General features: G+C 38.5%; 1 pseudogene; it reads right to left on the bottom strand.

Annotated features, from left to right (window-relative positions):
• Positions 1-531: 531 nt before the first annotated feature.
• LOC102268142 (elongation factor 1-alpha 1 pseudogene) lies at positions 532-12580 on the bottom strand (annotated as a pseudogene).
• Positions 12581-16377: the final 3797 nt, after the last annotated feature.

The raw sequence follows: 16377 nt of genomic DNA on the forward strand, positions 1-16377 counted from the left end.
AGCTCTGCTCTTATTAAAGGATGTCCCTGTGGAATTTTCTCTTGGCTGACAGCTACAGGTTTTGGTTTTCTGTTTTTATTATAAAACTTTCTTCTGTTGCATTCAGATTTGTTTGCTTCCTAAGGGGAGAGATTGTTTTCACCCACTGCCATGCCTAGGAGAGAGTTTTCCCCAGGTTTTTGCATGGGGCTTAAAAAGTATAATTAAGATCACTTTGAATACTAATTTTGAGCTGTTGAGATAAGAGTGATTGTGACTTAGAAGTATATAAGTGAAAAATATTTACAAATCTTTTAGAAAAGATTTCTTACCTGTCTAAATTCAAGTTAAACTTAAATTATAAAAACACTAGTTTAGTTTTTACTGTTTATGAATAAAAAAAGAGTAAACAGTTTTTACTATTTATGAGATTAGATAAAAAGCATTTAAGATCAGAAAGGCTTTTGTTGAAACTCAAGCGTCCTCTAATTTGTGTGATCCTGGAATGATTACCTCTGTGATTTAATTTTCTGATTTTTATTATTTTTTTTTTTCTCATTAAACTTTTTTTAATGGGTCTCAAATTCTGTGACAGATTTTTGGTCAAGTTGTTTTCATTAAAAAGTACTGACTTTAAAAACTAATAACTTAAATTGCCACACACAAAACATATGGTCCACAAAAACGTTCTCCTTTCCTTCTGAAGGTTTTAGGATGCATTGTTATCATTAACCAGTCTTTTATTATTAAACTTAGATGGCCAATTGAGACAAACAGTTCTGAGACCATTCTTCCACCACTGATTAAGACTGGGGTGGCAGGTATTGGGGATAATATTCATTTAGCCTTCTGAGCTTTCTGGGCAGACTTGGTGACCTTGCCAGCTCCAGCTGCCTTCTTGTCCACTTCTTCGATGACACCCACAGCGACTGTCTGTCTCATGTCATGCACAGCAAAACGGCCCAGAGGAGGATAATCAGAGAAGCTCTTGACACACATGGGCTTGGCAGAAACCATATCAATGATGGCAGCGTCACCAGATTTCAAGAATTTAGGGCCATCTTCCAGCTTTTTCCCAGAACAACGATCAATCTTCTCCTTCAGCTCAGCAAACTTGCAAGCAATGTGAGCTGTGTGACAGTCCAGCACAGGTGCATATCCAGCACTGATTTGGCCTGGATGGTTCAAAATAATCACCTGAACTGTGAAGCCAGCAGCTTCCATGGGTGGATCATTTTTGCTGTCACCAGCCACATTGCCACGACAGACATCTTTGACAGACACATTCTTGACATTGAAGCTCACATTGTCTCCAGGAAGGGCTCCACTCAATGCTTCATGGTTTGCATTTCTACAGACTTCACTTCAGTTGTTACACTGACTGGAGCAAAGGTGACCACCATGCCAGGTTTGAGAACACCAGTCTCCACACGACTCACAGGGACAATACCAATACCACCAATTTTATAGACATCCTCGAGAGGCAAATGCAAGGGTCTGTCAGTTGGGTGAGTTGGTGGCAGGATGCAATCCAGAGCTTCAAGCAGGGGGGTTCCACTGGCATTGCCGTCCTTACGGGTAACTTTCCATCCCTTGAACCATGGCATGTTAGCACTTGGCTCCAGCATGTTGTCACCATTCCAGCCAGAAATTGGCACAGATGCTACTGTGTCGGGGTTGTAGCCAATTTTCTTAATGTAGGTGCTGACTTCCTTAACAATTTCCTCGTATCTCTTCTGGCTATAGGGTGGCTCAGTGGAATCCATTTTGTTAACGCCAACAATTAGTTGTTTCACTCCCAGGGTGTAAGCCAGAAGGGCATGCTCACGGCTCTGCCCGTTCTTGCAGATACCGGCTTCAAATTCACCAACACCGGCAGCAACAATCAGGACGGCACAGTCAGCCTGGGATGTGCCTGAAATCATATTTTTGATGAAGTCTCTGTGTCCTGGGGCATCAGTGATGGTAACATAGTACTTGCTGGTCTCAAATTTCCATAGGGAGATATCAATGGTGATACCACACTCACGTTCAGCTTTAAGTTTGTCCAAGACCCAGGCATATTTGAAGGAGCCCTTTCCCATCTTGGCAGCCTCCTTCTCGAACTTTTCAATTGTTCTCTTGTCAATCCCGCCACATTTGTAGATCAGATGGCCAGTCGTGGTAGACTTCCCTGAATCTACATGCCCAATGACAACGATGCTGATGTAGATCTTTCCTTTTTCTTTTCCTTTCCGATTTTGGCTCAGGTTTAACGGTGGTTTTCACGACACCTGTGTCCTGGAGGTAAACCCATTGCGAAAAAGCTAATTTTCTGATTTTTAAAATGGATATAACATAACTCAGTCAGATTCAAATAAGGATTCATGTGGAGCACAACATAATCCATAAAACACTATACTGATGTAAGGTGTAATACTTATTATTGTTATGAAATTTGAAAAAGAACATATGAGTCTATTTGAATGCGATCCTCTAGTTGTATGAAAAGTTGAGTTGATTATTGTACCTCTAAATCCCATGGATGGAGGAGCCTGGTAAGCTGCAGTCCATGGGGTCCCTAAGAGTTGGACACGACTGAGCGATTTCACTTTCACTTTTCACTTTCATGCATTGGAGAAGGAAATGGAAACCCACTCCAGTGTTCTTGCCTAGAGAATTCCAGGAATTGGGGAGCCTGGTGGGCTGCCATCTATGAGGTCTCACAGAGTCGGACACAACTGAAGCGACTTAGCAGCAGCAGCAGCAGCAGCAGCAGCAGCAGGGTTTTACCACTGTCAGTTTGTACAATCACTGGCTGATCAAGAAAAAAATTATACATCAATTTCAATAATGCACATTATTATTAGCTTTCCAAACTAATCTGGAGCACAGAGGTCCCTCAGTGTTCAGAACTCATAAGATTTGTTGTTTATAACAGTGGTTCACAGATTTGGCTACACCTCAAAATCAGAGGAAGAAATGAAAAAAAAACAACAACAACAAACCCGGGCTCTATGATGAAATACTCTGATTCCATAAAAACCAAAACAAAACAAAATAAAAAACAGAAAACCGTTCCTAGTGATTCCGATTACTACCCAGGTTTGGACACCACTAGCGTATGCCAGTCTTTTGATAGTCGGGATGGGCTTCCCCAGCGGCTCAGTGGTGAAGATTCTGTGTGCAGTGCAGGAGCCGCAGGTTCAGTCCCTGGTTCAGGAAGACCCTCTGGAGGAGGGCATGGCAACCCACTCCAGCATTCGTGTCTGAAGAATTCATGGACAGTGGAGCCTGGTGGGCTACAGTCCATGGGGTCCCAAAAGAGCTGGACACACAATTTAGTGACTCCACAACAGTAACCACAGCTTGTCTTGAATAATGCAGTTGATGATGTTTACATAGAGAAAAGTCTGGATTGTTCACAGACCACAAGTAGTGGTTTGTACTTCAATTACTTGGAGAGGTAATAGCAAGATTTTAATTATTTATAATACATGTTTAGAACACTTAGAACTTGGAAAAAACCATAGAAATTATCTTCTTTTCAACTTCTCTTTTTTTTCGCTCCCCCAAATGAAGAAACTTAGGCTGAAAGAAGTTAAAAGACCCTTCCGAAGGTGACTGTACTAGCCTCCTAGGACTAGAATTCCCAGATTTTGCATTTTTGCTCTATTCATGGTAATTCTACAGACACAACTGAAATTCACAAATAGTCAAATCCCTAATTTTACCAAGAATTCCATCTTCTGTCCTTTACTATAATTCTTAATAAGTGGCAAAATGTACTATAAATTAAATATAATTTAAATTATAGTCTAGAATCATTATAGTTAATTATATATAGTATAGGGGCTTCCCCAGTGGTTCAGCAATAAAGAATCTGCCTGCACTTCAGGAGAGGGGGCAGGAACTGCTGGTTTGACCCCTGGGTCAGGAAGATCTCCTGGAGAAAGAAATGGCAACACACTCCAATATTCTTGTCTGAGAAATACCATGGACAAAGGAGCCTGGTGGGCTACAGTCCATGGGATCGCAAAAGAGTTGGACATGATTTAGTGACCAAACAGCAACATATATAGTATGTCTAGTAATTATACATCATATATTATTATAGTCATTAATTATAGACTCTAAGTAAAATTCCCCCCTATGAATAGTATATGGCGAGTGTGCTAAGTATCTTCAAAATGAGAAAAGTGAAGGAAAAACCACCTAAATCAACAAGAGTGTTTGTACCCTCATTGTTTTTATGCTGCTTTTTATGCTCTTGCTTATAACACCCAGCATGGGAATTACTGTAACGTTAACCTCCTCCAGCATCATCAATAGGACTGATTTAAACTAATGTGAACAAGTTAGATATTAAAATGCATAATAAAAATCATATAGAGAAGCAAAAAAAAATTTCACCTTGTTAAATAATAAAGCATTTTTCTGCTTGAGGTTTCACACATCTATGTATTAATAGGAAGAAATGGCTCTTATATTGGAAAGTAGGCTGGTTATGTTTCAGGAACTACACATTTCAGAAGATTCCATTTCTCCTAAATTCCTCTTTCATCTGTTTCTGAAGCAGCATAAGTGGTCTGTTCCTTTGCTATTCCTACTTAATGCTACATTTAAGGTATAGATTATGTCTAATTCATCTTTGAGTTTTTATTACCTACCTCATAACTGACTATCAAGAAATATCTGTCCAACTGAACTGGTAAGGGAAGAAAGCAAAAATCTTGAGAACCAGAGTTAAACAGCACTTTTTCCCCCACTTCAAAGCTATTTTTATTTTCAGCAGTATTCCAATGAAAACTTTTTTGTGCTAAAACTTACACAGAAATTGGTTTCTTTGCTTTTTTTAATTAGAGTAATTTTGATTTGACATTTGACAATGAAATATGTAATAATCAATAGATGATAATGTTTTGAGTTTTAAGGACTACAGATTAGATTGCTATTTGAAATAGGTGTATTAAAAACCAGACTGCTAAAATAGAAGTAATAATTAAAATAGAAAGTAAATAATTAAAAAAGAAAGTAAATAATTAAAATAGAAAGACTGATAAAATAGAAGCAAAAATCCTCTCTTTCAGCCACTGTCCCAGATAATGAGGATACAAAAAGAGTTTCAAGTCTGTATCCTCCCCAGGGGGAAAGTAGAATATGGACTTAAACACATGCTAGCAGGTGGAAACTTTAGGAAGAAAAACAACGGAGTGAAGGGTTAAAGATGGGGGAAGGGTAGTGCATTCACACAGTGGTCACAAAGACTCTGAGGATGTATGTTTAAATCAGCTAACAATGTGATCACCAAGCATAAGTCATTGTGGAGGTAGTGTATGCAGTCAAGTTGTTGACCCCTTATTTTGTCAACAAAATACCGAATATTTTTAAAAGCAGAAGTTAATTTTTGAATACTACCATTACCAGCACACCATAATTCATCTCTTATGCTTCTTCCTATCATTAACTATTGCTCATGCAAAAGATAGTGCAGGTTTTTTCTAATTTTTATTACCAAAATTTGATACTAATTTTGCCTGTTTTCAAACTTTATGTAGCTGGAATTAGCTGGTAGGTATCTTTTAAGGTTGATATCTTCTCAACAAGTTTGTGGGATTCAGTATATACTGTTTCCTTTAGGAATAGTGTGTTCATATTCCTTAAGGTATTGTTTTTAAGGTATTATTAAAGTATTATTAAGGTATTATTAATTTTACCTTATTAATAAGGTATTAATAATACCTTATTAAGGTATTATTCATTTTGCTGGATGTTTGGGTGTTGCTGGTTTCAGTTATTCTGAATAATGCTTTTGTGAATATGCTTGTATGTATCTTTCAGGGTACATATTATGCATTTCTGTTCGGTGTGTCCACTTGGGGTAGAATTGCTTTCCAAAGTGGTTTTTACAATTTAGTCCCAGCAGCATTAAATCAGAGTTCCCATTGCTCTATACCTACACTAATGCTCTACCACTGTGTCGCTTGTAAAACTATCTGTGTTTGTAATTGGTGTTTCCTTGATGATTATTCATGTTGTATTCCTTTTCATTTCTTTATTTGCCAGTGTGATATCCACTTTTGTGAATGATCTGTTTGAATCTTTTGCCTTTGTTTTAGAGTTGAGTTATTTATATTTTTCTTCCTGATTTATAGTTCTTTATATGCACGAGACACATGTATTTAAGATATCTTTCCCACACTTCTACTTGCACATTCACTCACTTGGTTCTTGGCCTTTTGGCTAAAATCAAGTATAGTATGGGGGCTTCCCAGGTGGCACAGTTGAGTTCAGTTGCTCAGTCGTGTCCAACTCTTTGTGATCCCGTGCATGGACTACAGCATGCCAGGCTTCCCTGTCCATTATCAACTCCCGGAGTTCACTCAAACTCATGTCCATTGAGCCGGTGATGCCATCCCAGGTGGCACAGTGGTAAAGAATCTGCTGCCAATGCAGGAGATGCAAGAGATGTGGGTTTTATCCCTGGAGTAGGAAATGGGAACTCGCTCCAGTATTCTTGCCTGAATAACTCTGTGGACAGAGGAGCCTGGTGGCCTACAGTTCAGGGATCGCAAAGAGCTGGACACAACTGAGCAACTACACGCACACACACACAGCACAGAAGGATGTCCTTGGATGAACAGAAGTTTTTAATTTTAATGAACTCCAGTGCTTTCCTTTGAGAAGTCTTTGAAAAAGTCTTTTAAAAATCTTCATCTGTACCAAAGTCTTGAAATTATCTTTGGATATTTTTATTTAGAAATAGTTCTCTCTTTCAAATTTAGGCTGTAATGCACCATTAATTGATTTGTGTATGTGAAATGAAGAAAGAAAAACAATGGTTTTGTTTCTCCATTTAAAGTGAAAGATATTTTAGACCTCATTTGTATTTATTTACAAGTTTTCCCATCTCACAGATAAGGAAATTGAGGCCCAGTTTGGACAAAGACTGCTCAGATCCCCTAGATTTTTGATGACTTGCAACTAGAACCTGGTTTCTTAGTCCCCAGCCCAATGATTTTTCCGTAATACCAAGCTCTCCTTTATCAGTTTTTGCACAGGAAATCTCTTGAAGGGGGATAAGGCTCTGCAATTTTGGCCTGAGAGGATGGATGAAAAATGAGAAGGACAAGGTTATTCCTTTGCAGAGACAATGAAGAGAAATTATATTCGACAATATTAATGAGATCTTGACGTAGTTCTTGTTCACTGAAGTGTCTATAAAAACATATTTTAATAACTTTACCTGTCGGCTTTTAGTCTCAGAACAATCTACTAAGAAAAAGAGGGTAAGGAATTATCTTGAAATTGCTTTTTCACAGCGAAGCATGCTGTTTTACCTTACCCTGTACATCTATTTCATGGCTATAATAGCTTTCAGAAGTTCAATAAATTGTTGAAAAACACCTGTTAACTACAGTCTTTTTTTTTAACCCTTGAAGTATAATTCAGCTGAGGTTTCCTTTATCTGTTACTGACTCCTATGGTTCTTTTCTAGTGAGATAAATGAGTGAGACAAGTGTATGTGTATCCTAAAAAATTATATACCTTGGTCATTTTGATTATATATCTTGAGAAAGGTATTTAACATTCTCTGTGAATCACTGGAACTCAGCTTTTTGTTGGCCATAATCTATTGCACTCTTTTTGAGTATGTCTGCATAGCATGTGGTCATAATTTCTCTTTGACATTTCACACTTTTTTCAGCCTAAAACCAAATTTAAGAAAATTCCATAAGAGATAAATACAAAAATGAGATTATATTTTAAGTATACCAGTGTCTGTTAATTGTACTACTGGAGCAGAGATAAGGGCCATGTTTCTTGTTAATTATTTTGATTTGGGATATTAAATAATGAACTTGGAAGGAAAACAATGTAATTGTGATGATGGGAATCACAGTATAATTATAATATAATTCTATCCTATCCTCCACTTTCTATGTACATTGGATTGAATGAGCAGAGGCTAATTGAGAGAAAGAAATCTTTGTGGTAAAGGTTAAAGTAAATAAAGGAATTTGGAAGAGCTTTTATCTGAATATGTATCAAAAGCAGAAGATATTACCTTGATGTGACCAAGGTCTTGTGACTTCAGAAACCTGATGCATGTGTGGTTTTTCTTAACTCTTGAAGGTAGTTTCATGGAGTCATAGATCAGGAAGAGACTTGCAAAGCATCTCCTCCACCACACTCCTGCATCACTCATTGTCTCCAGAGGAATTGTATTGAAAATCTCTCAGAAGACATGATCTACTTATTACAAAGGTAGAACTTTCCAAATGTGGTTCTTAGGAGCTTTTTTTTTTTTCTTATGTCTTGTCACTCAACACGTGGGCAGCTTTTTTTGTGTCTAGCATCTGTTATTCAAGCCTTCCTCTCTTTTTAACCTTCAGTTCAGTTCAGTCGCTCAATCGTGTCTGACGCTTTGTGACCCCACGGACCGCAGCACGCCAGGCCTCCCTGTCGATCACCAACTCCCAGAGTCCACCCAAACCCATGTCCATTGAGTTGGTGATGCCATCCAACCATCTCATCCTCTGTCGTCCCCTTTTCCTCCTGCCCTCAATCTTTCCCAGTATCAGGGTCTTTTCAAATGAGTCAGCTCTTCACATCAGGTGGCCAAAGTATTGGAGTTTCAGCTTCTACATCAGTCCTACCAATGAACACCCAGGACTGACCTCCTTTAGGATGGACTGGTTGGATCTTCTTGCAGTCCGAGGGACTCTAAAGAGTCTTAGCCAACACCACAGTTCAAAAGCATCAATTCTTCGGCGCTCAGCTTTGTTTATAGTCCAACTCTCACATCCATACATAACTACTAGAAAAACCATAGCTTTGACTAGATGGACTTTTGTTGGCAAAGTAAAGTCTCTGCTTTTTAATATGCTGTCTAGGTTTATCCTTCAGGGAAAATGTAAAACAGTTTGATATCCTTTTCTAAATTCACAGAGTTACCACTGACCTTATGTTTTCTTAAATCCCTACAGAATCTGTAGTTCACTGACCCTCATGAATAGTTTTGTCCCTTAGGACTTGGGGATTTGGAGGAAGGCAGGTTGCTAGCTTGAGTGATTAGAAATAAATGCATGCACATAATATTTGGACGCTCAGTGGAATTCAGAGATGTTTATAAAGTTCTGTTGACACAGATTGTGGCTTTTACAACCAGAGTGTAACTTGAAGATGTATTACACCCATAGCAAACTTGGAGATGTAGCCCCCCAAATATAAGCCACATATAATGCATCTAAGGAACTTAACCTATGCCTTATGGCATGTGGTGATATATATGAGTATTACATCTTCAGGAACTAGGATTGTTAAGGTTATACAACTAAAGGGTGTAAAATTTCTCTGCAGAGTAGCTAAGAGGTGATGTTATTCGTAGTAGAGTTTTCAGCATGTGGACCATGATCCACTATTGAATTATGTCTCATCTTGTCTCTAATTATTTCTTGGCCTACTGATGGAACAGACAATGTGTATTATACTTATTTTTGATGAAAAAGAGACTCAACATTCTCAGACTTGCTGTTTGCTTCCACAGAACTCTGTTATAATAGAATATAACCTCGACTTGCCATGCATCACTCACCTGAACCCATTTTAAATGACACCAATAAATCCTAATTATTTAAGTGTATATAAAGATTTTCTGAGGTGTGAAATGCTGGATTAACAAGCATATATATGGCTTGTATAATCTCCATCAGATTACAGATGGTTTGAGAGGTGAAAAATTTTAGGTTAAGGAGTATTATTTTTCTGCATTTTTGGAAGTCTAGACAGTTTCTATTTGAGTTGTTTACCAAACCAAGAGTACTGCAAACTGCTATTTATTATGTTATATTGTTAAGAGAAAGCTAAAAAAGCCAAAGTTATTCAAGATACTGTGTGACAGATTTTGAAGATAGGAAACAAGTAGTGTACTGTGACAAAAATCAGATCTTAGAAGACAACCAGCATGGTGAGACTAATGATGTTCTCCACTTTTCATTGAGAAAGCTCATTTGCTCCGTGGAAGAGCATCTTTATATTATATCCTTAAATGACATGCGTGTGTAGAAATAAAGCAGAAGAAAATGTTCTTTGAAAAATGAGTCATAATGGCAGCAAGTAATATTTGAATTTTGCTTTAATGCTTACCAGATAAATGTCATTCTAGGGCTGTATTCATTGGTAATTATCTGGTAGTTATGTTTGAGTATTCTTACTAATTAGGAACTGGATAAATAAAGTGAGAAAGATATCTATATTCTACATATGCCTGTGCCTACATATTAGATGACATCATATAAATGGTAAGGTTTCTCAGATATAGCAGGTACTATGGTTGTCTCATTTGATCATAACGAGTTCAGAGAACACCTCTTTGGGGCTTCCCAGGGGGTGCTAGTGGTAAAGAACCTGCCTGCCAATGCAGGAGATGTTAAGGCATGCAGGATGGCTCCCTGCGTCAGGAAGGTCCCCTGGTGAAGGGCATGGCAACCCACTCCAGTATTCTTGCCTGGAGAATCCCATGGAGAGAGGAGCCTGGCGGGCTACGGGGTCCACATAGTTGGACACGACTGAAGCAACTGAGCATGCACGCATGAAAGAAGAAAGGAAGACAAGTATGTATTTATAGAGTGTGTTATATTAACCTTCTTATTTGCTATTTCTGGGTCTCTCAATTTCTTCTCATGACTTTGAGTTACCATCTGGTGTCGTTTTCTTATTCCAATATGGCTTTGTTTTTATAAAGCTCTTCTGTGCTGCTATTGTCAAGTACATTACATTTCTATATGTTATTGGCCCAACAGTACAATTATATACATATTGTCTTATGCAACTGCATTTAAATCAGTTAAGAAAAAAAACATGCAGTTAAACTATCTTATAATTATCAACAGAATTGCTTTTACTAGCACTTTGTTTTTTTGTGTGTGTAGATTCAAATTATTGTCTAATAATCTTGCTTTTAGTCTAAACAATTTCCCTTAGTATTTCTTGTAAAGTAGGTCTGCTAGTAACAGATTCTCAGTTTTTGTCTATGTACAAATGTTTCTTTCTCCTTTTCTTCTGATACTCGCATTATGCATATGTTGGTATGGTTAATGGTGTCCCATCTTTCTCTGAGATTCTATTCCTTTTTCTTCTTTCTTTTTGCCCTATGTTTTACAGATTGCAAAGTCTCTATCAATCTATCTTCAGATGTGCTGATTCTTCTACCAGCTCAGATCTGTTGAGCCCCGCTAGTTAAATTTTCATTTCTGGTTATTATTCTTTTCAACTCCAAAATGTCTATATTTTTGGATTTATAATTTCTGTCTCTTTGTTGGTACCATATTTGATAAGACATAGTCATCATATGTTTCTTTAATTCTTTAAGAATGATTTTCTTTAGATCTTTGAACATGTTTATAATAGTTACCTTGAAGTCTTTGCTAACTCCAACATCTGGGTCCCTTCAAGGACAATTTCTATTCCCCCCTCTCTGCCTTGTGTATGGGTTTCTGTTTCTTTGAATAGCTCATATATTCCCTACATACATTGTGGCAACTCTGGATACTGACCCTTTGAGCCAACAGACTTGCTATTGTTCGCTTCATTTGTTTACTGCTTTGGTTGAACTAGTTCAGTGAGATCTATGTCCCGTGAAATGTGCAACTGCTGATATCTCCTGAGAGGGCACAATTTTGATTATCCAGGGTGATCCGGTTTAGCTAAGTTCTCTTTGACTTTCTCTATTCACATCATAGTCTCCTGTAGCTTCCAGTAATTGCTAGCTGATTGCTATATTGTTTTTGATAACCATGGGTTGTTGATTGTTCCACATTCTGATTCAATTAAAGTTAAGTTCCTCAACATAGACAGGCTGTTGCCAGTCTTTTTGTTGAGGCTTTTTGTCACCTCTCATGGGCAGAACCTCTATCCTATGGAGCAGGAACTGGTTGAGGAATGGAGAACTCACTCTTCACTTGCTGCCTTACCTAGATCCTATGGAGACACGACTCTGTTTTTGTGTGTGGGTGGGGAAGAGGCAAGTATAGGTGCCACTGTCTGACTGTGGCTAATACCCAGTTTTGAGCTTCTCTGATAGCTCCATTGGTAAAGAATCTGCCTGCAATGCAGGAGACCCAGATTTGATTTCTGGGTCAGGAAGATCCCGTGGAGAAGGGAATGGCTACCCACTCCAGTATTCTTGCCTAGGAATTCCCATGGACAGAGGAGCCAGGCAGGCTACAGTCCATGGAGTTGCAAAGAGTTGACATGACTGAGCAACTAAACAACAACACAAGAAAACAGAGGCTCAGAGAGGTAACATGACTCGCCCAAGCAGAAAAGTGGCTAATGGCAAGATCAGGAAATCATTTTTTTTTGACTCTTAGGTGCTTTTTTTTTTTTTTTTAACATTTTAAACAATATACTTGAAACAAATTTCATCAAGGAAAAGCTAAACAAGTTTCACTGAATCATTTTTTTTTCAATACAATTGGCATGGAGTTAAAATAGTGACTTTTGGGCTTTAAATATGTGCTCTATGAAAACCTATCTTTGTACACAATAAGAATATGAAGATGATTTCTCTTTCCTCGAAATTGTAGGTTGTCTGGGATACAAACACAAGGGCTGCCATGTCGCCCAAAATGCACACTGAAGCATGCCAAGGCAGGCTCCCCCAGCTTTCGGGGTCTCTATGGGCCTCATTAATTTGATGTGCTTTGCTTCTATGACAATAGAACACTTGCCTAGTCAATTACTTGCACCTGCATTTTGCAGCTTGTCACATTCCTCCTCTCCTTTAGGATCTGGAAATAACTGGGAAAGAAAAGCTTTGTTAAAAGGAGACACCTCCAGATTTGTTTTTCTCTTGCACCCTACAAAAGGATGTACATTTGCCTTAAATAAGCAAACATTCATTTAACATTTAGAAATTATTTTAAATTGCGATATATGGAAACATCTAAGCCTTCGGAATAGGCAAACTCTGTGGTATGATTTCACTTATCTCTTCCTTTGCTTTTTAATAGAGTTTTTTGTTTGTTTGTACATGTAAAGATAAACCAGTGTAGTCTCTCTATGCTTGCAAGCATTAGACCAGTAAATACTGCCAACTACAATATTTGATAATAACTATTGTTGGAATAGTTTTATTCCAGAATGACATTGTCATTAGTATATTTCTTTTTGTTGTTTGTTTAGTAACATTGGACTCTTTTGTGACCCCCATGGACTGTAGCCCCCAGGCTCCTCAGTCCATGGGATTCTCCAGGCAAGAATACCGGAGTGGGTTGCCATGCCCTCCTCCAGGGGATCTCCCTGACCCAGGGATTGAACCCCTGTCTTACTTTTTCTCTTGTTCACACATGCCCCCTCTTCTCACTTTTGTCACCACAGAGTAAATGTAGCCTTGTATGGAGTGGCCTATAAATGGAATCATATGGCTGTGTCCATTTCTATTTAGTTTTGTTCACTCAACATTATGTCCAGTAAGTTTTACCATGTGCTACACTTTGAAGTGGGCTTCCCAGGTTGCGCTAGTGGTAAAGAATCTGCCTGCCAGTGCAGGAGACATAAGAGACACAGGTTCAATTCCTGGGTCAGGAAGATTCCCTGGAGGGGGAATCCCCTGGAGTGGACAAACCACTTCAATATTCATGCATAGAGAATCCCATGGATGGAGTAGCCTGGTGGGCTACAGTCCTGTTCAATTCAGTTGCTCAGTTGTGTCTGACTCTTTGTGACCCCATGGACTGCAACATGCCAGGCTTCCCTGTCCTTCACCAACTCCTGGAGCTTGCGAAAACTCATGTCCATTGAGTCGGTGATGCTATCCAACCATCTAATCCTCTGTCGTCTCCTTCTCCTCCCACCTTCAGTCATTCCCAGCATCAGGGTCTTTTCCAAGGAGTCAGTTCTTTGCATCAGGTGGCCAAAGTATTGGAGCTTCAGCTTCAGCATCAGTCCTTCCAATGAATATTCAGGACTGATTTCCTTTACGATTGACTGGTTTGATCTCCATGCAGTCCAAGAGACTCTCAAGAGTCTTCTCCTAACACCATGGTTCAAAAGCATCAATTCATTGGCACTCAGTTTTGTTTATAGTCCAACTCTCACATCCATACATGACTACTGGAAAAACCATAGCTTTGACTGGTTGGACCTTTATTGGCAAAATAATGTCTCTGCTTTTTAATATGCTGTCTAGGTTGGTCATAGCTTTTCTTCCAAGGAGCAAGCCTCTTTTAATTTCATGGCTGCAGTCACCATCTGCAGTGATTTTGGAGCCCTCCAAAAATAAAGTTTCTCACTATTTCCATTGTTTCCCCATCTATTTGCCATGAAGTGATGGGACCGGATGCCATGATCTTAGTTTTCTGAATGTTGAGTTTTTTTAAAATATAAATTTATTTATTTTAATTGGAGGCTAATTACAATATTTGAATATTGAGTTTTAAGCCAACTTTTAAACTCTCTTCTTTCACTTTCATCGAGGCTCTAGTTCTTCTTTGTTTTCTGCCATAAGGGTAGTGTTATCTGCATTTCTGAGGTTATTGGTATTTCTTCCGGCAATCTTGATTCCAGCTTGTACTTTATCCAGCCTGGCATTTTGCATGATGTACTCTGCATTTAAGTTAAGTAAGCAGGGTCACAATATACAGCTTTGACATACTCCTTTCCCAATTTGGAGCTAGTCCATTGTTCCATGTCCAGTTCTAACTGCTGTTTCTTGACCTGCATACAGATTTCTCAGGAGGCAGGTCAGGTGGTCTGGTATTCCCATCTCGTGAAGAATTCTCCACAGTTGGTTGTGATCCACAGAGTCAAAGGCTTTGGTGTAGTCAAAAAAGCAGAAATAGATGTTTTTCTGGAACTCTCATGCTTTTTTGATGATCCAACAGATGTTGGCAATTTAATCTCTGATTCCTCTGTCTTTTCTAAATCCAACTTGAACATCTGGAAGTTCTCGATTCACATACTGTTGAAGCCTATCTTGGAGAATTTTGAGCATTACTTTGCTAGTGTGTGAGATGAGTGCAATTGTGTGATAATTTGAACATTCTTTGGCATTGCCTTTCTTTGGGATTGGAATGAAAACTGACCTTTTCCAGTCCTGTGGCCACTGCTGAGTTTTCCAAATTTGCTGGCATATTGAGTGCAGCACTTTCACAGCATCATTTTTTTAAATTTTATTTTATTTTTAAACTTTACATAATTGTATTAGTTTTGCCAAATATCAAAATGAATCCACCACAGGTATACATGTGTTCCCCATCCTGAACCCTCCTCCCTCCTCCCTCCCCATATCATCCCTCTGGGTCGTCCCAGTGCACTAGCCCCAAGCATCCAGTATCGTGTATCGAACCTGGACTGGCAACTCGTTTCTTACATGATATTTTACATGTTTCAATGTCATTCTCCCAAATCTTCCCACCCTCTGCCTCTCCCACAGAGTCCACTAGACTGTTCTATACATCAGTGTCTCTCTTGCTGTCTCGTACACCGGGTTATTATGGATTTGAAATAGCTCCACTGGAATTCCATCACCTCCACTAGCTTTGTTTGTAGTGATGCTTCCTAAGGCCCACTTGACTTTGCATTCTAGGATGTCTGGCTCTAGGTGGATGAGCACACTATTGTGGTTATCTGGGTCATGAAGGTCTTTTTTGTATAGTTCTTCTGTGTATTCTTGCCACTTCTTCTTAATATCATCTGCTTCTGTTAGGTCCATACCTTTTCTGTCCTTTATTGTGCCCATCTTTGCATGAAATGTTCCCTTGGTATCCCAGATTTTCTTGAGGAGATCTCTAGTCTTTCCCATTCTGTTGTTTTCCTCTATTTCTTTGCACTGATTGCTGAGGAAGGCTATAGTCCATAGGGTCACAAAGAGTTGGACACATCTGAGCAACTTAGCAAGCACATTTTGAGGTAGTTCATTATTTTAAATTGCTAAGTAGTGTTCAAGGTAAGAATAAGTCACAGATTATTTCTTCTTTTTACTCTTGATGGACAGAATGGTTATCCCCACTTCTTGCTATTATTAAAGTGGTTGTGACAATCTTGAACATAACTTGTGGACATGGGCACTCATCTCCCGTGGATGTATACAAAGTAGTGAAATTGTTGGCTCATAGCCTAGGCATTTATTAAGTTTAAGGAGATACTGCCAAATAGAATTCAAAATTGATTTTACCAATATAAATCCCACTATCAATGTAAGAATATTTTATGTGTTCCATATTCCCATAATCACTTGGCCTCCTACTAGGTGGTATTGTTTTTTTAAAATGCATTTTTCAAATGTTCCTTTCTAGTGTATATAAATATAACTTACTTTTTTAAAAGCTTTATTGAAATATAATTCACCTACCATGTAATTCACCCATTTAAAATGTACTGTTCTGTGACTTTTAGTGTATTGAGAGTTGTCCA

Source organism: Bos mutus, chromosome 24 (genome assembly GCF_027580195.1).
Source record: "Bos mutus isolate GX-2022 chromosome 24, NWIPB_WYAK_1.1, whole genome shotgun sequence".
Classification (NCBI taxonomy): domain Eukaryota; kingdom Metazoa; phylum Chordata; class Mammalia; order Artiodactyla; family Bovidae; genus Bos; species Bos mutus.